Below are 26,634 nucleotides of genomic sequence, written 5' to 3'. Positions count from 1 at the left end.
ACACACACAGGCTGACGGAGAGCGTGATCAGAACGGAAATGCATACTTACTTTACGGGCTGATCCTCCGCCGCGCTATCCATGAGCTTTTTTTTTTTTTTATTTATTTCTTTGCTCTTTTTTTCCTCCCTCCCCGGGAAAATCACGCGCAATTCAAAGCCAAAAGGTGGACCAGCCGAAACGTGCCTGAAACCATCTCATAAAAATCCATTCGGCTCTGGCAAGTCCTGTTTGGCGGCGAGAGAAGAAGAGAGAAAAAGATGAAGAAGGGGGGTGTGGGTGGGGGGAGCCACATGCAGCTTTTTCTCAGTTTGTTATTCTCCGGACCGACAGCGGAGGAGGAGAAAAGAGGAGGAAGAAGAAGAAGAAGAAGAAGAAAAAGAAGAGGAGGAGGTGACAACCGGGAAGGGTCACCCGCACGCTGCCCTAGCCTCGATATTTTGTCCGAGAGCGCTTTGAAAAATCCGCTAAAAGGGCCAAGTCACACAGTCAGTATGCGTGCGTGTGCACGCGCGCGTTAGTGTAAGTGCGCGCGCGCGCGTGTGTGTGTGTGTGTGTGTCTCAATCGATGAGATACGTGCTTGATTGGGTCTCCCTGGTTGTAATAATGTACATGAGGAGGAGGAGGCGGAGGGGACGGGCTGCTCCCATGCAGGCAGGCAGGCTGGCTGGAGCGCCTTCTGCCAAACACTTTGTTGGCCGCTGATGCTACTTTTCTCCCGTTTTTTTTGTCTTTCCGTGGCCTGATAGGAGCTATTTAAATCAGCCACGCAGCGAAATCAGACGTGTCTCCAAAAAACTGCGCTCGGCTCTCCGTCCTTCCTGCGCCTCAAGTGACCAGGGAGGCGCAAAAACAGAACAAAAAAAACAAAAAAACTCACCAAGCAAAGCGCCGTTCCTTTTATTTGCCACAGAACGGAATAAAGTCTTTCTTTTTTTTTTCCTCCACAGGTAAGCTCAAAATCCTCCTTAGTTGAGATGTAGGTTATTCAAAATTCAATTTGTTTTTTCTTCTTTTCCTCGCTGTGTTTCACCTTACAGCTAGGAATAAAAAAAAAAGTTTTTGGATTCAACTGAGTTGGTGAAGTGGATCCAAAATATTCTCCTGTGTTTTCCAGGCAATCCTCAGGCAGGGTGGATGGCTTCACGGCGGTGCAAAAAAAAACACAAAACAAAGGATAGAGGATTCTTGAAGAAGGGAATTGAAGAACAAGAGAGAGACAGAGAGAGAGAGAGAGAGAGAGAGCAATATACGGGTGAGTTGCCAAAAGGCTATCTTTCTCTCACCTCCTGTCCTCCTTTGCGCCAGATGTGGTGCTGCTGCGCTGCGCCTCGTCTCTCGCGCTCATCAATAGCCGGAGAAAGGGCTTTTTTCTTCCCGTCGGATCCGCCGAGGGAATCAGATCTCTTCAGCCTCTTTCTTTCTCCACGTGTCGCTCCTCGGGTAAAACCCGGGGAGTTTGTCCGTTTCCTGCTGCGTTTCCACCGGGGGGCTCGGTGGGGAAGGGGTCGGTGATTGGGTGACTCTCCGCCGATCGAGGATGTTTTCGCCCTAATCTCGCCGAGACTGTGTGCGCCCGCTCTCACCACTGCATGCCGTTAGATCCGCCCAAGCATCTGTCCGTCTTTCCATTGGCGCATCCATCAGTGTCACACACACACACACACACACACACACACACACACACACACACACACACACAGCTGCCGTGCGCACATTCCTTGCGATACTACAATCCCCCTCCCCCTCCCTCCCCTCAGTGTGTACACTCAAACATAACACTCCTTCACACACGCATGCACGCAAACACGCGCACAACGCGCCCGCGCCCGATGGAGAGCTCTCTCCTCTCCGTCTGATTGACAAAGCCCCTCTTTCTTAAAAGCCCGTCAGCGTGCGCGCTGCGCGTTTGTGTGACATTTTCTCTCCCAAATAGGAGTCCGAGTGTTTTCTTTTTTTGCCACTCGCGGCGCCAGCAATTTCATTCTCCTTCCTAAATATCTACACGAGCAGAAAGAAATCAACTAGTCTCAAGGGTCGGGATTTTTAGACATGGGAATACTTCAACTTCCTCAGTATAAAACAACATTTTCTAAATATTTCATGTCAGGCTCGGCGGGGTTTTCGGTGCGTTGCGCTCGGATGACAAAAATTGAATTTGCTTGAAATATAATTCTTTTTTTTTCTTCTGAGAAGCACTCATATGAAACATGTCCGCTTACAAACCGCAATGTGTACCTGCTAAGGTGCCCTGGCCAGTGCGAATTCTGCCTTTTGGTCAGCAGCAAATCTCATAGCAATATCTACCTTATTACGTTATGAAGTGATAATTTGGCGAGGTCCCTTCCTTCTAACTTCCTCACTTCCTTCTCTTCTTCTAACTTCTATACATCAAGTAAATACAAGTGGGTCGCAATTGTTCATCATTTTACATGTCTAAAATCCGTCAAACTTAACCCCTAACAGTTTGAATTTTCTTAATTAGTTCAGTAATTAAATATATTTTACCATACCATGCAATGTTTTCTTTTTTTTTCTTTTTTAATCAGTGCAGCACACATGGGGAGATATTAGGTGATCTGTCCTTTGACAAATCTTGGCACATTGCATTCAGTAATGGGGATGTAGACATACAGACATGGTGATCCACTACGCCTACCTTAGAGAGAGACAGAGTGATTCATACCCTTTCCAAACACATTAACACAAAACTCAAATTTGTTGCACACATTCATTCATGTTCCCTCTTTAAAGTCGTGTGATCTTACAGTTTAAAGCGTTAGATAGGCTGTGATCGGGACCTGGAGATGTATACCGGTCGGGGCTGAACTGGGTTTATAGGTCCGTAACAGTTCCTGATGTGCCAGATGTGTCTGTAGGGATAACATTCAATATGCGACTTTGGGCAATTTTTTTTTTTTACTTTGAACTTGCACTTTATGGTAAATATAAAACGGTGGTAGCCGCAGTTTTTAGAGTTGTAGTCTAATTCCTCTCAGCCACCGATGTGTGAAATAAAATCAGGACGCCAAAGTACTATTGTTGAGGCTCGTACACAAGTATGAATGGTCAACATCCCAGTGGGGATATTCTATTTCACATAATATCAGGCCAGTTATGACTTTTAAATTAGTGTGCTTTATTTACATGGCTATTTTTTTCCCCTTCATTTTCGTTATAATTTCAAATTCCATTTTTTACTAGTGCATTTTTAATAATCAAACAAAGTCATATTCGTTTTAACGTTGCTAATTATTCGGTCATTTCTTAACGTACATTGTGTGTGTGTGTGTGTGTGTGTGTGTGTGTGTGTGTGTGTGTGTGTGTGTGTGTGTGTGTGTGCGTGCGTGCATGCGTGTGTGTGTGTGTGTGTGTGTGTGTGTGTGAGAGAGAGAGAGAGAGAGAGAGAGAGAGAGAGAGAGAGAGAGAGAGAGAGAGAGACTAATCACCTATTAAAACGTTTCCATAAAACTTTCCAAACCCGTTAAAATGTTGTGAAGGCGATGGATTGACAGCTGCACTGTGCTTAAAGCACTGAGGAAATCACTGAGATGTGTCACTAAAAGTCATTTAATAGCAGTGTTCACAGCAGGTACAGCCGCTAATTGCCGGAACTCATCGATGTATGGAACTGTCTGTCTGGAATCGAACTTTGTTGTAGACGAGGAGACTCGAGTCGCGGTGTAATGCTGGCGCAGATTACGCAGTTTACTGTTCATCTGGGAACCCCACTGAATCTTTCTCTAATTTCTATTCATTTTTTATTTTTTTTACTTTCAGATTATTGTGAAAGAAAACAAAACTTTATGGCGCAAAGATGGTTTTGCGCACGATGCAGTGGTGCGTTTCCTGTTTTTCTCTTTGTTTCACAATTATATTGTTATAGACAGGTTTATATATCAATAACTATATATATATATATATATATATATATATATATATATATATATATATATATATATATATATATATAAAATAATATAGGCTATATAAACTGCATGAGCAAATCACGACCATTTAATTACTGTCCTGTTGGTGCCACACAAGAAAACTACTGCATTAGAAAATAATAACAAAATTCAGACGTTGTTCATTCTTGCCAGTGGGCCTATATATCCTATAGGATAAATATCACATATCACAGCATGTCGCTGTGTTTTCATGTTCTCACTGATATTAAAACTAATTTAATTCAACTCTCTGCCGTGACACAAGTTCCACTGATGGTATGAACGGATTATTTCTTCCCTCTAAAAAACAATGCGCATCGTATATACAGTAGAGAAATAAATCTGTGGTGACATAATAGAGTTTGATACTGTAGGACGCGGACTGTATAAAGACAGATGCAAACAGGAATAAGCGCGTGGATGACTCATATTTAAGTGGTTGGAGCCAAAAACTCTATTTAAAAGGACGCGGGGGAAATGAATACACAAGTGATGAAGTTAATCATAACCAAATATAATATCGATTCCACCAACAGTTAAACAGATCTTAATACGTGCCGTGTGTGTGTGTGTGTGTGTGTGTGTGTGTGTGAGAGAGCGAGAGTAAAACCTCTGTTTTACGCAAAAAGGTCAGTCATTTATGCCGGTGTTCCCTCAGTATTCCGCGTGTGCGTGTGTGTGTGTGTGTGTGTGTGTGTGTGTGTGTGTGTGTGTGTGTGTGTGTGGCGAAGGGGGGCTGTAGTGAGGGAATCGGGACCTCGCCTTTGCCTTCTGCTGCCGCTGCTCTCTTTACGCACAAGCCGGAGCTCCAAACCGCTCTCCACGGACGCACGGCATGGCACGGTTATGGCACTCACGCTGGACTGGGTGAGTCCAAATTCGATCCTGTCGTTTTATTATCTCTGTTATTTAGTAATGAGCACCCCAGGTACGGTCGAAATTGACTAAAGTATTAATTTTCTTTTCTTTTTCTTTTATTCCGTTTTTTTTTTTTATTTAAATGGTAGGCCATATTTGGTGACCTACAACACGTCATTTATCACATGGATGTATCATGAGAAAAACATATTTTTTTAGGTTTCCTTCATACACTTCCTAGAAACTTCTCCAGTAAATGCGACTTTTAAAGTTCCGACATCATATTCTATTAGCTGCAGGGACTTTGTCACAGTCCAGATTAGGCTTTGGTGAATACCCGCCCCCTCAAACAAAAACACAAATAGATGCGTTCGGTTCAGTAGAAACGGAGGGGGGGGGTTAGAGAACAACTTCTCTGAGCCCCAGCACTCTACACCATACGCGATTTACTTTTTTTTCTTCCTCCTCCTTCTTCTTCTTCTTCTTCTTCTTCTTCTTCTTCTTCTTCTTCTTCTTCTTCTTCTTCTTCTTCTTCTTCTTCTTCATCTTCTTCGATGATCACGTTGGCGTGGAGAGCCGGCGTGGAGCACCGGCTTCACGGCACACTGGTTTCTAGTAGACTGGATAAAGAGCCAGGGGGAGGGAGGAGGGGAGCAGTCCGCAGAGCAGCTTGGAAAACACGCAGGGAAATAAAAAGAAAAGAATTCAAGAAATATTAGTAAACCCTTAACCCTAAACTGTACACACACACAGCCCCTGAGGCATTTGATCAGTTGTCAACATGAGACATAACTGTGACAATAAAGAGAAAAGAGAAAAAGTGTGACAATACTGTAACTAAGGCCAAATTAACTTGCATGTAAAGTTTTAATGGAAGCTTGCTTGAATAAGCTCCTTAACACATCAGTTAGTATGATAGTGAGTAATATGACTCCCTCCTACTGCATATTCTGTGAGGTGTTAATAGCAATAAGGGCCCGAGTTCTAAGTTTAAAGTCAAAATTTGGAATTTACAATTTAAAGTCAGAATTCTGAGAATAAAAGTCAGATCCTGACTTTATTTCATAATTCTGACTGACTCAAATTTCAAATACATTTTTCACATGTGGCCCTAATCCTCCTTCAGTATCAAGAATGCCACTTAAGTTCAAATAAATTCTTGCACAAAGAAGATTGTTAATGCGGAAAAACAGATCTACCTACTAAGTTGGACAGGCTGAAAGGAGAAGTCCACAACCACAAGCATCCTTTAAACTCCTATAATAGTTTTTTTTTTTCCTGCCCAGAAATTTGCTTTTTGTCACCCTGTTTGTGATTTTCTTCCCCTCAGCTTTAGGCCGTGCTGTGGCTGTTGGCCAAGACGGACTATTTTATTATGTACTGTTAAGATTCCGTCGATATCTGAATGACCTCCAAAACTCTCCGCTGGTGGTGGTGTTCCCTAAAAAAAAGAACCTATATTTGCATGGAGAGAGAAAGAAACAAAAAGGAGGCCAGGGTTGGACTTTCCTCAAATAACCTTAAAAGTTACAGTGCCACCAAAAAACAAGACAAGGCATCGACACGAGAAGCTGAAAAAGATGAAGTGGGCGCTCCCTCTCTCTCTCTCTCTCTCTCTCTCTCTCTCTCTCTCCCTCCCTCCCCCTCCCTCCCTCCCCACCTAGTTGGGTGTGCTGCGGAGCTAGCAGGGTTGAGAGGGCAAATGCTGACCAGCCCTCTTTCTTTCTCTGTCTGCTGTTACTAGGTCACCACACACACACACACACACACACACACACACACACACACACACACACACACACACACACACAGACACAGACACAGACAGACACACACACACACACACACCTCTCCTTGCGGTCAGTGTTGCCACCAGGGAGAGGGGTAATTTAAGCCCTCCTTGATGTAGCCTATTCATCACTGTCCTGTGGTCCGCGCTTCAAAATTAAAGTCTGATCTACAAAGTTAGGGTGAAATGAGATAAAAAATTGGCAGAGGTCACCGAGGGCCAGGCCAGTCAAAACACAAAGCTGGCTCAGCTGGGCTGGTATGAGCTGCGTTAATTATTTTTTCTCAATATTCCGTACACTGGCTGTGACTGTTGTTTTTAGGTGGAATAAAGCCAACCTAGTAGAACGACTTGTTGGGAAGCCTGGTGGGCCAGTGCCAGGAAAGTCTGAGGGAGTTCCAGTAGTCCCGACTGATGCTTCATTAGCCTGAATCAGCAGCTTTTGATTTATGTGTATTCTGGGTAACTGTTACCAATAAGAAAATAGTTAAATGATATATTATACACTGGCTCCTCAGCTAATATTCCGGTTAAAATGTGATGAAGACAGAAATTAGTCAACGACTTAGGTACAAATGAACAACTTGATCACATGAACAAAAGACACGTGATTGTCCATGATTGATCTCAAATTATAATAATGAAATCAAAGCACCCAGTAATGCTTGCATTCTTGTCCTAATTCCAACAAAATCCTGCAAACAACGTTGCAAAATAAAATGTCCAGAAAAGGCAGGTTTAAAATGTGTGAGATCCCACAGTCGCCACCGATGAATGTATAAAAATAATATCAATGATCTCAAAATAAACCAGTATTTTCTACCTTTGAAATACTGTTTTCTTATCTTCTAACCTTGTTAAATGCCCGGCAGAGGATTTACGTAGAAGTAACCCTTCCTTTTTGACCCAAGCTTGGCTTTCACATTTGATGCCGGTCACAAAGTAAGCATTATTACACCAAATAAGTACATGTTGTATGTATTACATGGGGTAAGCATGCATTATTTGGTATTTTGTAGCAGTAGTGCAAAAAAACATCACCAATCGCAGACATAGAGCATTTATTGTAAACTCTATTGTATTTGACTATATGTTTTACAGTTGGGGTGTCTCAGATCCAAGCAGAAGTAATGTCTAATTTTCTCTAGCAGACCTTTGGAAACGTCATCAATTTAAAATCATGTCCATAAGCAATTATTGTAAACTTTTTTAAGATGCAGTGAAATGGCAACGAGAGCACCTTCAGCTTCCTTTATCCACATTGTTAGAGCAGGAGGTGGAGGACGAGGGAGAAATTAGACTGCAACCATGCACATTGTTGCTAATATCCACTCACCTACTGTATGTCACATGATATTGCTCTTCTGGCTTCTACCGCTATCAACCTAACGAGGTCAAGGGTCGTCTTATAGTGCAGTTTGATTGGATGAATTGATGGGCTATACGTGGATACAATGAGACAAGGAAATGACTAATTAAATGCTCAAAAATGCCCTTTAGACATGTGTTTTAACATATTCCAATAGATAGCAAAACAGGCAGGATAATAACTTGTATTTTTCATTTCACTGTATCATTAAAGTGAGAAGCACAAATGGTGTGATTGTAGTTATACAATAGTCATAAACTGTAAAGTAAATTCACCGGCTCAGATATTTTTAGGAGTAGGTATTTCTTTGGAAATGTTTGTGTCTCATGTCTGATGCAAGTCTGATGAGTTACACTGTTTATCAGCGTACAGTGTGACCGTGCACTGCTGAGTGAGTCACTGCTTCCTCCTCACTGTGTACATGTGTGTGTTTTGTGTGCGTGTGTTTGTGTGTGTGTGTGTGTGTGCGGAAACCACGCTGACAGCTGCAGCTCATTACAGGCACTATTACTGATGGGGACTGCTGGGGGAAATTCCTTCTTCCAAGGAGCAAACCACCCTGTTTACCACACACACACACACACACACACACACACACACACACACACACACACACACACACACACACACACACACACACACAGGTCTTGCTTATTCATAAACCAGAGATGCAACATCTGTAACTGAAAAAAAATGAATATAGAAACATTTACTAAACATAAAAAATGAAGAAAAAGGAAGCTATCTTCCATAAAAGGAAGTGACACATATTCCATAATTCCAGTTGCTAAAGATTGAAAGACAACCCTCACCTGTGAATTTAGTATACTCTTCTACATGTAGTACACAATAAATTGTGTTACACACGCGCACACACACACACAGCCACAGGGTGAGCAAACTTAAGAGGAGATGAGATCACTGGAGCACTCTAAGCCTTTCTAAATTGGCAAACAGCATCACACACAGACACACACACACACACACACACACACACACACACACACACACACACACACACACACACACAGAGTATACAGTGTCCAGTGACGTTAATGAGAGGGCTGAAAGCCAGACACACATGTGCTAGAGCCATTAGGGAAGACTTCATAGCTACACTTCAGGCCACTGCAGTCCATTACTGTACTTCATTGGTTATACTGCTTGAAAATAGTGGTTTCTCAAAGTCAGGTTCAGGGACCACCAGGGCTCCTTGGAGAGCCCCAGGGAGTTCCTTGTTAAATAAAAAACACTAAGTCCACTTACGTACCTGTTTTTCTTTATCTAATTTATTTGATGCACCATGTTGCAAGAATACAGGTCTTACACAGATTGCATGGCTCTACTGAGAGCAGGCTGTTCTCATTCACTGTTTGTACATATACAGACGAAAAGTAATGCTTTGTAATTCGTATAACACACACAAACGCTAACAACCATTGACGTTTGTTGTAAAGCAGCGGCGACTAGTGACCGTAGTAATTATGACAGGAGCCAACGGGGAAGTCAGCTGATTTAGTACAAGAGTGACAAAGTCTGTTTAAACCTAAATTTATGCTTCTGCGTTAAATAGGTAGGTACCCTCTGGCTTGGTGGCTTCTCCATAAACAACATGAAATCAAGGAGAGGGTTAACTTTCCTGCTACAGATTTCCGACCGGTCGTTTCTCTCACTATGACTCTAGATGCTACTCGCTCCGAAGCTAGTCTTTATCCAGTTCCACTTCCGCGATTGCTCTGGTCTCACAGGAAATTTCACTGGATGCACTTTTCGCCGATGTCCGCTTTCTTTGTGTTGGAATTTTAAACTCTGGTGGATTTCTGAGGACTGTGGTTAACTGCTCCTCAGATCTCTGCAGGGTAAATCCAGACAGCTAGCTAGACTATCTGTCCAATCTGAGTTTTCTGTTGCACGAGTAAAACAACTTTTGAACGTACACATGTTCCACCAAAACAAGTTCCTTCCCGAGACTTTTTTGCAGAAGTACCGTGCGGACCTTAGCGCCGCCCAAGACGATTGTGATTGGTTTAAAGAAATGCTAATAAACGTTTTTCTCCCATCCCGGAATGCTGTGTGGACTAGCCAGACCCTCCTGCGCAGCGCTGTGGAGGAAGGTCTGGTAAAGCTAGACTACTTGCTCTACACAAACTCCCCCCACACACACATGCCGGTCCTACTTCTCTTAAAGAGTTCGACGCACCCACCACAATTTTAAACTTCAGGCCACTTACTTAGGCTACGGCGAAAGCTCTGCATTGAGCCTCTGCAGAAGCATAAATCACGCTTAAGGATGGGGGCGAGGAAAACATTGGACTTTCACCCGGGAGACCGGTGTTCCGGTGTTGAAACCAAAAGTCAATGCTGTTATTTTAAGTGACGCTCATAAGTAAACTTATAAGTTAACTTTTGTATGTTAACATCACTACGTGAACAAGTTACATATGGAACTACTCCATTTTAACCCAAACCATGATATTTTTTTCTAGCCTTAACCAAATAGTTGGTTTTGGTGCCTAAGCATAACTGTCACATATCGGTCACGGTCACGTACATTTCACAGTGATAAATACAGTGGCCATATTTACGTTTGTGTTAGATATCATATGGGCATTGTATGACAGCATTCATTTGGACATTGCACTTACTGTGTTACTTATAAATTAGTTATTTTGCCCATTATTATTATTTGTGGTGCAGTAGCAGTAGTTGTAAAGGCAGTCGTTCTAGTAGTTTATTGTTTATGCTAGTAGTAGGTGAGCTCGTCTATCTAGTCTATTTGGCTTTTAAATGGGTATAGGACTGAGATAGAAGCCATTTATTAATTCCTCAATGGGGAAATTCAATTTAGAGAAATATATTAAAAAAGTAGCATCCTGAAAGAACACATGGTAAAAACAATAAGAAAAATATATAGAATCACACAAGCCTTATCATTTAAGGACAGACTATTTCAATTATTGATTTTAACATGGAGTTTAATACATGAAAAGAAGAATGATTATTAATTGTAAAACCTATATTTTAAAACCAGTAAAAGATTATCTTTAAAAGTGTGTGGCATTTTAACATGTCTGTGAATCTTGTTTGGGTTACACACATTATTTGTTACTTTTCCCCAAGTTCACTCAAGTTGACACATTTTTTTAAACATTTCATTATAACCATTGGTTCATCCAAAGTCTTAACTTGCTTCCTGCCATAACGTAATGGTGAAAAGTATCTTTTTGTCACAAGTCATCACTTTTTCCCTAAGTAATGCCTAAAAATAATTGGGTTTTAATATTTCACGTGAATGAAAGTTTTTAACTTTTACAAAATACAAGATGCAATTTTAGATTATTTGGATGGATTTAAAGCCATATATAAAAGGTATGATTTATTTTTACTGGCTTTAACAAGGCGTACTAGCATGACAGTAAATGGGTGTATCATCAGCATAGAGACAAAAACTCAACTAGTGGGCATTATTTGTAATCTGTAATATTTTGTAATTCTGTCTCCAAAGATTTATTGTAAGCATATTGTGCCATTACCTAATACTGCCATGCTCTGTCTCTATGCTTTCATGACCAGAGAAAGAGTGAGACAGAGAGATGGTCCGCTCCATGCTGTGATGTATCTGTTGCATTAATCAGCCTCCTAAATTGGAACGGGCTGCTTTTATTAATTATGTTGAGGATTACGTGAGTATGGTAGGGCCTCTCTCAACCATCCCTCCCGCCTCGTTTAGACACACAAATCACTTCCAGGAAGAAAAAAACAGTAGAGAGAGAGACAGAGAGAGCTATATTACAAGCAAAAGAAAAGAGAAAACGGGGCGATGCAAGAGGGAATGGAGTGAAGGGTTGACGACGGGTATTTAAAAAATAAAATCAGAAGTTACACTAGTGTGTGTGATGGACGGTGGAGTCCTGTTGGCGTCGGTGGCTTTAAAACATATTTGCCCAACATTAGTGAAGTGTGGGGCTACTCCTACCTGCAGATATTACACAGCACTTCATTTCATCATTCCCTCTTGATAAATACAGTGTTTTATTGTATTCTTACCTGTATTACTAAACTATGAATTCCACTTTTGGAATTGCTAAGATATTTGAGCGCATGAATTTTTATTATTTAGCAAATTTGTATCATTAAAATTTTTGTAGTTTCCCATTTTAATATAAAAAAGTTCTCCCGAACAAACCTCAATTCCCATCAATTAAATTCACAAAGTTATACTGTATATACATATATATATATATATATATATATATATATATATATATATATATATATATATATATATATGTAGTTAAATAATTTAATATTTGTAGTAAGAGACAGCTATCAGTAAATTAAAATAGAGCAGTAATGGTCTATGTTGCTGTTCTGGGAAATGAAGATGTGCCTGCACTGATGATCTGAGGTATTCTGCCACGACAGCCTCGGCAGCTTGGCTCCTTATATAGGCAGTCTGACACAGTCTGGGAGTAACCAATATTGTCTCACCGGTCAATTATAGGCTCTTGTTTGTATCCAAATCCTCAGACACCTGTAACAATGTCAGTATGAGAGCTTGTTTTCTAAAAACAGTCAAACGGTATGTACTTTTCTTAAACAATGCAGCTACACATTGGAGGTTCAATAAAACACAGAACAAAGTAAAGGGCAAAATTTGCCAGAGACAATGTATGCCCGGGGCATACACGTATTCCAGAGTTGCCACCGTGACTCGACAAGACGTAAACTGGTTGGTTCACAGCAACACAGTTTAGTGATAAATTAGTCTTGCTTTGCCAGACCTTCATGCACAGCACTGCGGAGGAGGGTCTGGCTAGTCCACACAGCATTCCAGGATGGAACAAAAACATGCTCTGGTTTATTGCCATTTCTTTAAACCAATCACAATTGTCAAGCCATGGTGCCGCTGCAAAATAGCCTCGGGAAGGACCTTGTTTTGGTGGAACGTGTGTACGTTCAAAAGTTGTTTTCACTCAGATTGGACAGATTGTCTAGCTAGCTGTCTGGATTTACCCTGCAGAGATCTGAGGAGCAGTTAACCATAGTCCTCAGAAATCCACCGGAATTTAGAGTTACAACACAAAGAAAGCGGAAGGTAACGGACCTCAAGCTGAAATGAGGGACATCCGGCAGAATTTCCATCAGCACGGAGACAATCCCGGAAATGAAACGTTGTCAATATAGACTAGTGATAAATCAACTACAGAGCCAGTTTTCTGAAGACAAGTGAGTGAAACTTGGATCATCTTACAGCGTTTTCCATGAAAAACACAGGTCCAGATGTGTTCACCAAGAGCATTAACACACCGGTGCATACACAACATGTGCATGGGTGATTGTGCAATTCAAGCGAACTGTGTTTTACTTGTGTACACATGTGAGTGATCAATTTGTAAATCAGAGATCTGTACAGGACGTGCAGAGGATACAGAACAACCAAAAATGTTGGCACACACTACTGAGCCGTGCACATAGGACATGTACACCAACGTGAAGCAGGAGGAGTTCAGTGAAAGCTAGGCATTCAGTGCATTTAGGAATCAGTTTAACACTGAATATTGAGAGGAACAAATCTCTTCTTTCAACTTTTGGGGGATCTGATGGCTTGTCTGGTGATTATTGGGGGAGACACATTTCCATATTTCACATATTGGAGGAGACATGACCCTGAGATGATCACACGCTGATAGCAATTTTTTAATACTGGGCGCTTTATAAAGTAGGCTGACTGATATGAGTTCAAATCTGGGATACAATAGCAAAATAACAGTAATGATGGCAATGGCAATGCATTTGTATTCAAAACCCCAAAGAATAAATTAAACAATAAGTACATTGAGGTCTGTTGTGACGCACTTTTTTTTGTAAGCTTCACTAATCTTACACATATTTGTGTGTGTGTGTGTGTGTGTGTGTGTGTGTGTATAGCCTGTCTTTGTTCCTTTTTACTAGGCCCTGTTCCCAAAATTAACAGTTTGGGTCTGCTTAATCCTTAATTTCAGTATAATGTTTTAGTTAATTTGATAAATTATCATTTGATGTGTACGAAATGACAAAGGCCTGTTTAGTTGGTAAATGGGTTCATAGTATTTTAGTTCTGGTTCTGCCTGTGATGTCGGGGGAGATCAGCTGTTCACCAGCTAATCAAGGAGAGTGAGTGCAGGTGTGTCTGATTAGATCCTCTCAGCAGGGAGGGGTGGGACACCCTGTGCAGGAGTATAGGTAAGATAGTTCTGCGGTGAATTACTTTTTTCCAATATCTGGGGTGCTTATTGTTATGAGTGCCCATGTATATATTAATAATAGGGGTGGGAGAAAAAATATCGAAAATTGTATGTATTGTGATTTTTTTGGGACGATTTTTCAAATTGATTCTTTTCCCTAGAATCAATATTTTTCATTTATTTATTTTTTTTACCAATGTTTCACCTAAATATTTTCTGTTTATATTGTACCGACGTACATCATGTCCGTTTTCTGACTGAAAGCAGAAAATGCAGAAAATCCATCTTATGTTATCCATTCTATTCAACTTTTCTTTTTGTTAAAGACAGAAAAGAAAATCGCAATACTCAATACTATAAAAGTGCAATACTTCTAGATAAATGAAAATCGCAATACAATTCGAATCGGCACCCACTAATCATGAAAGAATAGATCTATCTAAATGTAATGGTATTTTCCAGATACTTACCTGTGCAGGTGGTAGGTTCCATTTAGGTGAGGCTGAGATGTTGAAGTGCCTTAAGGAGAAGGGAGAAAGAGGAAGGAGTTGGCAGATTGCTATGAAGTTGCTGTGTTATTCGTTTGTTTCTTCGGCTCATTTCAATTTAGTTTTTCTTTGAAAATCCTGGGTTTTATTGTTTGCCCTTTGTTTGAGTATGCTTTTTGTTTGTTAATAAATGCCACATTGTTTGCACTCATCCATCTTCCTGTCCAGCTGCTTCAAAATCCCTGTGTAAAAGTTTTGGACGCCCCACCAATTCATCGGACTTTGCATGAGGTGTGATACTGTGATTGTATTTTCCATGTATTCTTCCATTTTGATCAGATAGTTTGGCAATGTATAAAACTAGGTGAGAGCCAAAGGATTTGTTTGTTTATTTGCTAGCACTAACTGAAATGCACCGTGAAAACCAGCCCAGATTGAGATTGTGATTGTTTACCTGGCTGCTTGCCTGAGGTACAGGCCTGGTTCAGGTCTTAGTTAGGGTTGTCATTGCAGCTTTCATTGTGCACAACTACAGGAAGTCCAGCATGACAGTGGTCAGGTTTAACTAGTAGGGCTTCCCATTCTGGTGGCTGTTTACTGACAGTTTGGGTTATAACCATTTGCCTTCATTTCTTCTTCCCAATACAAATGGTTAGTCTGGAGTTCTTGTCTTACTGTCTGAGCACCCATGCTTGTGGCTCTGTTGGACCTCATTTTAGCAATGTGGCTGCATTCTGAGATCTCAGGAAATACTTGTGTTTAGTACAATGTTATCAGAACCGATGTCTGAAGCGATAACAATACAAGTTGTTACAAGCTTCCTTTTACATCCAACTGGCCTGAACCCTTGGTACTGCCAAATTTGAGGCCAGAACCCAACCAAAGACATGAATCCATATTATAAACTTTCCAGGCTAATGCAGCATATCGGCTACACGCACAGACACAGGTGATTGGAAGAGGGGAAAAAGCTTCTCAATGCCTGTAATGTTACAATACAGTGCTGAAAGAATGTTTGTTTGTGAGAGGTTTTGATGGATAAGGTGAAACCTTGCCCCGTATTAGCTCTTGGAACTTGCTAACATTAGCAGCTTCACTGTGATCCAGTACATTATGATATAACTGGCTATATACACAGAAAAATTCAGGAGTCAAATGCTGTATATTTGAGGATGTATAGCGAGTGCGTGGGAGCCACTCCACACTGAGAGCTTCAGTGGATACAAATCACGGCCGATACTCTGTCACGTCAGCCCGGGCCAGCTGAGCCCAAAGCCACTTCAGCTGTACCCGGTGTTTATCTTACTGTGACATTCTCCCTGCTGTTACGCAAAGCCTCCCTCCTCCCCCCACTCCCACCCCACCGCTACCCTGTGTAAGATACCTGCTAAATGGAAAGCGAGGCAGATGAGTTGAATGGAAGTAGAGAGATACAGAGAAAGTGAAATAGAGGAAGAAAGTGTCATGTCTCGTCCCTGTGTCAAGTTTCTGTGTTTAGTTTGTTTCATGTTTTCGGTTGGTTTTGCATTTCCTGTTTTATTTTGTAGTTCTCCCATGTGTTGTCTTGTTTTACTTCCTGTCTTCTGCTTTCCCGCCTGTGTGATTACCTGTCCCCGCCCTTATGTGTTGCACCTTTGTCTCATTGTCTCCCCTGTGTTGTGTATTTTAGTTCAGTCTTTTCTTTACTCCGTTGTGAGATCGTCTGTTCAGCGTTCGAGCGTTTTTTCCCTGTGTCCTGTATTCCTGAGTTCCTGTTTTCCCTTGGATTTTGACCATTGCCTGTTTTTTCGGATTTCCCTTTGCCTGCCGTTTACTGTTGCTCGTAGTTTTATTAGCGTGCTAATAAAACAATTGCATTTTACTCACCTGAGTCGTTCATTTGTGGGTCCATTCTGTTGTGTGCTTGATAGAAAGAGAGAAAGAATGAGCTGAGTCTGTCAGTGAATATTATAAATTTGAATATATATGTGAATGGTAAAAAAACTGACATTCGAATATGAAAATTTGTATTTGAATATTCTTCGGGAAAGAAGCAGCCCTACCATGGCTGTCTGCTTCCCGCGTTCTTGCCTGGGCCTGGGCCGCAGCTCCCTGTCTGATTGAGCCCAGCCGGTCGGAGAAGAGAATCCACAGGGAGCGAGTGATATTGATAATGACGTTCTATCACGCGGCTAGCGCTACCAGAAGTAAACAAAGGGTAAAGAGGAAGACGCCACAAAGACGCCAACGAAAATGTCTAACTGGAGAGACGACGAGATTCAGGAACTTGTGTCGGTAAGAGCCAACGCTGAAATAGTCAAAATCAGGGAACGGCAAGGGACTTATTTTTTAATGACCAAATTATCTCTTCTCCGTGATGCGGTGTAATCCGCGTCATGTCCTGCCTCATGCACGCTCCAGAAAGAGAGAGAGAGGTCTACAGTGTTTAAAATAATTGGACATTATTTTATTAATTTATTTTGTAATGTGTAGGTATGTAGATCTTTTAAAATACATGTGGTAACACTTTACAATAAGGGTACATTAATTAGCATTAGTTAATGCATTAATAAGCATTAACTAACCGTTATTAAGGGTTGAATAAATTGTCTAATAAATATTTATTAACAATGCTCATGTTAACTAAGGTATTAATTGATGCATTATTTACCATTAGTTGATGCCTTAACTAACTGTTAATCACAGTTAACTAAGGTGTCTATTTTACCATTAGTAAATGCAGTAATAAGCCCTCACTAACTATTAAAAACAGTTAATTAAGGTGTCTATTATATCATTAGTAAATGGAATAATAAGCATTGAATAATTGTTAATAACAGTTAAATAATGTGTCTATTTAACCATTAGTTAATGCAGTAACAAGCCTTGACTAACTGTTAATAACAGTTAACTAAGGTGTATATTTTAACATTAGTTAATGTACTAAAAAGCCTGAACTGGAAATAAAAGCTAACTAAAGTGTGTAAGTAAAGCCTTAGTTGATGTTGATGAAGGTATTTCCTAATATTACTAGGTGGTTGATAAAGATGTTTGATAGCATGTATGTCTTCACGGCCAAGCCATGTCATTATGAGAAAACTTTTTTTATTGTTTATTTACGGGTCATGGTTGTCCACATACCTTTGTCCACTATATTTGTCCATCCTCCAACATATGACTTACTTTTGGTAGAGGGTGAGATCAGGGAAAAGAATCCATAGTCTCCATGCAGAGGTTTGCTTCTTCCTTTGTCTTCACATAGACATTAACCTATATAAATTATTGTGCATGCTATATAAGCATTACTTAACCTTAAATGGTCACTTGATTAATGTGTAACACTACTGAATAAGCCTTACCTAACCATCAATAAACAGTTATTAATGCTCTTTGGTAGACTTATTGTAAAGTTGAGAACATATACACCTTAACTAACACTTAATTAATGTGTAACAATGCTGAACAAGCCTTACATAACCATCAATAAACAGTTATTAATGCTCTTTGGTAGACTTATTGTAAAGTAGAGAACATATACACCTTAACTAACACTTAATTAATGTGTAACAATAGTGAATAAGCCTTTCCTAACCATCAATAAACAGTTATTAATGCTCTTTGGTAGACTTATTGTAAAGTGGAGAACATATGCACCTTTACTAATACTTAATTAATGTGTAACAATGCTGAACAAGCCTTACCTAACGATGAATAAACAGTTATTAATGCTCTTTGGTAGACTTATTGTAAAGTGGAGAACATATGCACCTTTACTGATACTTAATTAATGTGTAACAATACTGAATAAGCCTTACCTAACCATCAATAAACAGTTATTAATGCTCTTTGGTAGACTTATTGTAAAGTAGAAAACATATGCACCTTAACTAACACTTAATTAATGTGTAACAATACTGAATATGCCTTACTAAACCATCACTAAACATTTATTAATGCTCTTTGGTAGACATTGTAAAGTAGAGAACATATGCACCTTAACTAACACTTAATTAAGTATTTAACAATACTGAATAAGCCTTACTAAACCATCACTAAACAGATATTAATGCTCTTTGGTAGACTTATTATAAAGTAGAGAACATATGCATCTTAACTAACACTTAATTAAGTATTTAACAATTCTGAACAAGCCTTACTAAACCACAACTAAAGAGTTATTAATGCTCTTTGGTAGACTTATTGTAAAGTAGAGAACATATGCACCTTAACAAACAGTTAATCAATGTATAACAATACTGAATGAGCCTTAATAAACCATAATTAAACAGTTATGAATGCTCTTTGATAGACTTATTCTAGAGTTAAGAACATATGCACCTTAAATTACACTTGATAAATGCATAACAGTGCTGAATAAACATTACTAAACAATGATTCAACGTTTATTAGTACTCTTTGACTTAAACATTAATACAGTTTTTAAACATTAGTGAAACATTGTCAATGTGAAATCAAAGCTTCATGAGAACCTTCTGTTATGTAGATTACACTGGATATTTTCCCACTCTTGTCATCTTCACTGTCATGTCTCCTGGATAGTTTTCCTCTCTTGAAACCTAACAAACCAAGTGGGATATATATCAATTTCTTTTAAATGCATGCAAAAGCTACGTATGCAAGGATTGATCGTTAACTATATCACCGTCAAATCTTTACACATATTGTACACTCAAATGACAACAAAACTTAATAGGGCAGCCTTAATGGCACACACTCTACCTAGTGAGTGGTGAGCCAACTTTGACAATCATGATTATCCATTATCTAGATTGTGTCCAGAATATCAATGCATTGATGCATCTGACAGCCAGCAATCACAGAATTCGCATGTTTGTTTATATAAATAACAGTATATTATGAACCATAAATAATCATTATCATAGTGTAGCCTCCCCGGCTGAAAGATGGCCTGGCTCTCTTTAACTAATGGTTCACCAAGACTTCATTTTTCCTTTGCAGTTTCAAACATGCCTTGAACACACGGCATCTAACCACTGTAAGAGCTGAGAAAACAACGAAAACTAAATACTTTTAGTTTAAATGTATCCATCTTTTTTATTTTAACCCCTTTTACACATATATTATTCTAAATGACCCTTTGAGTGCTTACATTGAGTGTTACTTTCCATTCTTATTCACTTGTTTTTCAGAAATTAACCTTAATTATAATGAAATATTCAATTAAATATAAAATGGTTCTCCTTTGAACCTTCTGTCACATCCAATATACTGTAGTAATGCATTTATATCTCTGAACACCCTTTTATGTATACAGGCTCATTAGCGTGGTAATATTAACTGCAGGCTAATATGTTGACATGCTAGCTTTACTTACTCATCTCCAAGTCCATAAAACTCTTAAACAGCATATCATAAAGTGACTCAAAATACAAACAATTTTAGAGGAAACAATGACCAACCTTATCCCCTTATCAACCAGGTACTAAACAAGTTAAACATAAAACGTTTTGCTCGTATGAGCTGCACGCAAAATTACGAATCCCACTATGGCCACGCCAAAACCCACCCTACGAAGCAGCTCGATTGGTTGCGGTTAGGCAATTCACCTCGAGTGGTTAAGGTTAGGGTTAGGGGATTGGTCAGGGGATAGTTAATTGCAGAAACATCTGCCAGAGAACAGTGTCATTTTGGTTACCTAAAGCTAGCTAACTTGCTAGCTAGCGCTTTTATTTTGAAAAGATCGAAACCGGAAGTATTATAAGCGGGCTGAGGCCATGGGCAACATGTGCTACTGATACTCTGCAAAAGAAAGCATGGTATATGCTTATCTCGTTTATCATCTGGCTGATAAAGGAACAAGGTTTGTCAGTGTTTACTTTAATATCGTTTGTATTGTCAGTCACTTTATGATATGCCGTTTAAGAGTTTTACGGACTTGGAGATGAGTATGTGCAAGTAAAGCTAGCATGTCAACATATTTTAGCCTGCAGTTAATTACAAGGCTAATGAGCCTGTTTAGCTACATGAAACAGGGTAGCTAACTTGAGAGATAGAAATGCAATTACTAAGGTATATTGGATGTGACAGAAGGTTCAAAGGAGAATCATTTTAATATTGTACTAGGCTTTTTATTTAGATTGATTTCTGCATAGAAAGTGAATAAACTATCCAACCATGAAGACCATCTTTCAGCCAGGGAGGCTACACTATGATAATGATTATTTATGGTTCATAATATACTGTGATTTATATGAACAAACATGTGAATGCTGTGATTGCTGGCTGTCAGATTCATCAATGCATTAATATTCTGGACACTATCTAGATAATGGATAATCATGATCGTCAAGGTAGCTCACCACTCACTACGTACAGTAGAGTGTGTACCATTAAGTATGCCCTATCATGTTTTATTGTCATTTGTACAATATGTGTAAAGATCTGATGTTGATAGTGAACAATCAATTCTTGCATCCCTAGCTTTTGCATGCATAAGAAAGAAATTAATATATCCCACTTGGTTTGTTAGGTTTCAAGAGAGGAAAAGTATCCAGAAGACATGACAGTGAAGATGAGGAGAGCGGGACAATTTCCAGTGTAATCTCCATACAGGATTTAAACTGTTATAGCTCTGAGTCTCAGTGGAAAGAAAGATGAGAACTGACTCAGAATCAAATGAAAACCTTGTTTACATTTTGAATATGTGGGCATAACAGAAGGTTGTCATGAAGATTTGATTTCACATTGACAATGTTTCATTAATGTTTAAAAGCTGTGTGAACGTTTAAGTATTAATAAACTATGAATCATTGTTTAGTAATGCTTATTCAGCACTCTTATGCATTTATCAAGTGTAAGTTAAGGTGCATATGTTCTTAACTTTACAATAAGTCTATCAAAGAGCTGTTTAGTTATGGTTTAGTAAGGCTTGTTCAGTATCATTATACATTAATTAAGTGTTATTTAAGGTGTATATGTTCTCTACTTTACAATAAGTCTACCAAAGAGCATTACTAACTGTTTACTTATGGTTTAGTCAGGCTTGTTCAGTATTGTTAAATACTAAATTAAGTGTTAGTTAAGGTGCATATGTTCTCGACTTTACAATAAGTCTACCAAAGAGCATTAATAACTGTTTATTGATGGTTAGGAAACGCTTATTCAGTATTGTTACACATTAATTAAGTGTTAGTTAAGGTGTATATGTTCTCAACTTTACAATAAGTCGACCAAAGAGCATTAATAAATGTTTATTGATGGTTAGGTAAGGCTTGTTCAGCATTGTTACACATTAAGTATTAGTAAAGGTGCATATGTTCTCCACTTTACAATAAGTCTACCAAAGAGCATTAATAACTGTTTATTGATGGTTAGGAAAGGCTTATTCAGTATTGTTACACATTAATTAAGTATTAGTAAAGGTGCATATGTTCTCAACTTTACAATAAGTCTACCAAAGAGCATTAATAAATGTTTATTGATTGTTAGGTAAGGCTTATTCAGTATTGTTACACATTAATTAAGTATTAGTAAAGGTGCATATGTTCTCCACTTTACAATAAGTCTACCAAAGAGCATTAATAACTGTTTATTGATGGTTAGGTAAGGCTTATTCAGTATTGTTACACATTATTTAAATGTTAGTTAAGGTGTATATGTTCTCAACTTTACAATAACTCTACCAAAGAGCATTAATAACTGTTTAGTGATGGTTTATTAAGGCTTATTCAGTATTGTTACACATTAATTAAGTGTTAGTTAAGGTGCATATGTTCTCTACTTTACAATAAGTCTACCAAAGAGCATTAATAACTGTTTATTTATGGTTTATTAAGGCTTATTCAGAATTGTTACACAATAATTAAGTGACCATTTAAGGTTAAGTAATTATATAGAATGCACAATAATTTATATAGGTTAATGTCTATATGAAGACAAAGGAAGAAGCAAACCTCTGCATGGAGACTATGGAGTCTTTTCCCTGATCTCACCCTCTACCAAAAGTAAGTCATATGTTGGAGGATGGACAAATATAGTGGACAAAGGTATGTGGACGTGTGTAAATAAACAATAAAAAAAGTTTTCTCATAATGATATGGCTTGGCCATGAACCTCAAGACATACATGCTATCAAACATCTTTATCAACCACCTAGTAATATTAGGAAATACCTTCATCAACATCAACTAAGGCTTTACTTAGACACTTTAGTTAGCTTTTATTTCCAGTTTAGGCTTTTTAGTACATTACCTAATGTTAAAATATGTTACCGGATTAACTAATGGATAAATAGATACATTATTTAACTGTTATTAACAGTTATTCAAGGCTTATTATTCCATTTACTAATGATATAATAGACACCTTAATTAACTGTTTTTAATAGTTAGTGAGGGCTTATTACTGCATTTACTAATGGTAAAATAGACACTTTAGTTAACTGTGATTAACAGTTAGATAAGGCATCAACTAATGGTAAATAATGCATCAATTAATACCTTAGTTAACATGAGCATTGTTAATAAATGTTTATTAGACAATTTATTCAACCCTTAATAACGGTTAGTTAATGCTTATTAATGCATTAACTAATGCTAATTAATGTACCCTTATTGTAAAGTGTTACCATACATGTTTATGTTGAAATAAATATACCTACACAAGTAGATATGTCTAGTAGTAGATAGTTATACCTGTTGTATTGGTTTGCCCTCTTATGGACATAATTCCCAAAAATAGACATTTAATATATTCAAAGCTAATTGTTTTTTTAGAAGGAATTTTCATATAAGGTCATTTTTGGCCAGTTTTGACAGCCCTAGAATGAGCACACATTTGTTCTTTGTGACAATGTTGATTCTGTCTGTGTGTGTGTGTGTGTGTGTGTGTGTGTGTGTGTGTGTGTGTGTGTGTGTGTGTGTGTGAGGACACGGCAGGTGAAGGCAAGGGGGGGGGGACGTGTGCTACATTTGTGAGGTTAAGTTTCAGTGTTAATTTAGTGTTAGTCAAAGATTATGATAAGGTTTAAGGTTAGGATTAAGGGCTGTAGAAATAAATCTTGGCAATTTAAAGTTCTTCACAAGAATTTGCAAAATGTTCACTGTCAATGTATTTACTTTAGCTTTGTGACAACTAAAGCATGATTAACGCTTCTTTAGGCAACTTAAAGCACTCAAGGTCTGGGAAAGATTTTCATTAAATATCGAATCAGTCAAGGCTGACTTGAAAGATGCATTGGCGTGTTCTAAGCCAAAAACAAATTGAAGGAGCTAAACCAAAATGTTGAAAAAAAATAAATAATGAACAGTACATCAAGCTGGGTTTTACTCGGACTAGCTCAAGTGGCGGTTGTCTGGATTTTCTCTGAAGGAGGGCTCACGGTTTCAGACTTTGAAACCACCAGCTCCAAAACATTCAGGTGGTGACAGACAGGAAAAACCCAATAAAAGAGTGAAGAAACAACCAATACGGCTGCTTCCACTGCTTCACTGAATGTTGTGATGGGTAGGAAAATGATGTGGTGATATGCTATGGCCTTTGCAGTCACCTATGGGAGATCTCTTTACCTACGTGTTCTCCAACGCCATTTTTAAAAATGAGGGAATAACTTTTAGGAGAATGCTGTTCGTCCCTCCAGTCGAGTACCAGAGGCTTGGAGAATCTACGAAAAGGAGCGCTGAAGCTGCTCGTCCTTTTAATATGATACCCATCACCTTAATGTAGTAAATTAAATTAGTCATGTATGATCTATTTGTCAGAAATAATGGCTGAGTAGGAGTTATAGTACGTAATAAAATTCCCCCTATCCCGCATACAGTAAATCCACAAGAGAATCATCTGTCAGTTATAATAAGGTTTAGTCATTCATGCACTTGAACTGTGTGTATGTCTACATATGTGCATGCAACCCAGGAGTTTTCAAACCAAAACGGGGGCAACATTCTTTCCAAATCTCTCCGTTTTAGGGGCCGGAGAAGTGTGGACGTGAGGCGTAAACGTTGCAAAAGATATTCGTTTTTTAAACCAAAACGTAGTAGTGTAGACGTAGCCTATTACATTTATTGTTGGGTTGTCCTTTTTAATATGTTACCCATCACCTTAACGTAGTAAATTAAATTAGTCATGTACAATCTATTTGTCAGAAATAAGGGCTGAGTAGGTAGGAGTTATAGTCCGTAATAAAATTCCCCCTATCCCGCATACAATAAATCCACAAAAGAATCATCTGTCAGTTAGAATAAGGTTTAGTCATTCATGCACTTAACTGTGTGTATGTAAATGTGTGTGCATGCTACCCTCGCTGTCCATACACCCCCCCCCCCTCTCTCCTCCCTCCTAACATAAACTCCCCCTGACCTTATGTTGAAACAACGTCCAAATGCTTGTCCACGCCTCTGCACAAACAGTAGATAGAATACCGTGTTATATCCGGGCACCCCAGGGTGCAGGGGCCACAGCGTCTCCCCTACAAAGCGGTCAGGTGCCCTTGGGCCCCGCGAAGACGCTAGCTGACTTGACATCCACGTCTGCTCCACGTTTGCGCCGTGCCTGTCTGAATTAGCACTTCACTGCCCGACAGTCTGCACTACCCTCGGGGGAGGTCAAATGATTTTCCTCTTCTGAAGAGAGCGAGTGCTCCTAGCTTTAGGATAGTTAGTGACACGGAGGGAGGATTGTTTTCTGGCGGCATTTTCTCAATGTGTCCACTGCGCCTCAAATGCTGAGATGTGGATTTTAGGCGGTGCAAGTTATGACTGATGGTCGGGGAAATAGGAAGCAACGTCCTGGACAGTAAACAGATGCTGACCAGCAGATCACCATCAACAGGCCTCCGAGGTTTCGGACTCTCACAGAGATGTACTGGATGTTCCGTGAAGAGTCTGAGCGTGTGTGTGTGTGTGTGTGTGTGTGTGTGTGTGTGTGTGTGTGTGTGTGTCGTTGTAGTCCAAGGGAGTTTATGAAGGCTTTCCCTCTGAAGTGTCAACCTCCCAGAGAGAGGATCAAGTGCTAAGCGGGGGACTCAGGAGCTCAGTGCCTGGTGTGTGTGTGTGTGTGTGTGTGTGTGTGTCCAGCAGCCCACACTTGTAGTTTTAGGGATTGAGAAAGTGATGTATCCTTACTGTGGATGACCACAAGCCTTCAGCCCTGCATGGCTAAATCCACACACTCAATGGATGGATCTGTGTGTGTGTGTGTGTTTGGATGTACAAAGGTGCATCAGAGAGCATGGTCTTTCTCCTGAGGGGGAAGCGCAGAGTTGAGAGGTCAAACACACATGTGGGGGGTCAGTGAGCAGCCTGGCAAGCGGAACAGAAGCATCATACACACAGAAACCCACGAGTGGGTTATTTTTGTGTGTGTGTGTGTGTGTGTGTGTGTGTATGTGTGGAAAATAAAAATGTGCCTTAAAAGATGATGAACATTAAAACAGAATCATAGTGTTTGCATAGGGTAACTGTTGTATCTAATGTAGAGCTATTTTTACAGAAGATCTCTTTCCCTTGTATTACTATTAGTACATGTCAGACCATAGCTCTTTGTTTTTCTGTTTTTCTTAACTGACCCTTATAGTGTAAAGTGTCTGGCTGTGGAGGTGTTTCTGGTTGGCTGTGGTCATTGTTGGCAGTCAAGAAAAAGGCTCATCAAAGTGAAACAAAAGATGGACTCAAAGCATTTAACATTGTTTCACTGTACTTTGTTATTCCAACCCATTTGCGTTTTTTATGAACTTTAAATGTACTGTCATGTATTTTAAACATCCTCGAAATCTTCGACTTTTTCATGATGACATTATACTGATTGCCATTTTACAAAAATGAATCTGTTGTCCTAATGAGTGATTGCAACTAAATGAGGTAAAGAAAGGAAAATAAATAAGGAACAATAATAATATGCCTTTTGTTCATTATAGGGTCATGGTCGAAAGAAATGCTCGATGGTGTTTTAAGCCCCCAGCGTCGACTTCAAGGCACCTAACCCTAACCCTTAACCC

At 39.3% G+C, this 26,634-nt stretch overlaps 1 protein-coding gene across 1 annotated transcript in view; it reads right to left on the bottom strand.

Annotated features, from left to right (window-relative positions):
* tshz3b (teashirt zinc finger homeobox 3b) overlaps positions 1–112 on the bottom strand; it is a 42,099-nt gene extending 41,987 nt beyond the window's left edge. The window contains exon 1 of the mRNA XM_028587449.1: positions 51–112. The gene's annotated coding sequence lies outside the window, so the exon portion shown is untranslated. The remainder of the gene's footprint in view (positions 1–50) is intronic.
* Positions 113–26,634: the final 26,522 nt, after the last annotated feature.

This window comes from Perca flavescens, chromosome 1 (assembly GCF_004354835.1).
Source record: "Perca flavescens isolate YP-PL-M2 chromosome 1, PFLA_1.0, whole genome shotgun sequence".
Classification (NCBI taxonomy): Eukaryota; Metazoa; Chordata; class Actinopteri; order Perciformes; family Percidae; genus Perca; species Perca flavescens.
Note: the sequence above shows the minus strand (reverse complement) of the source record. Positions and strands in the feature narration are given on the sequence as shown.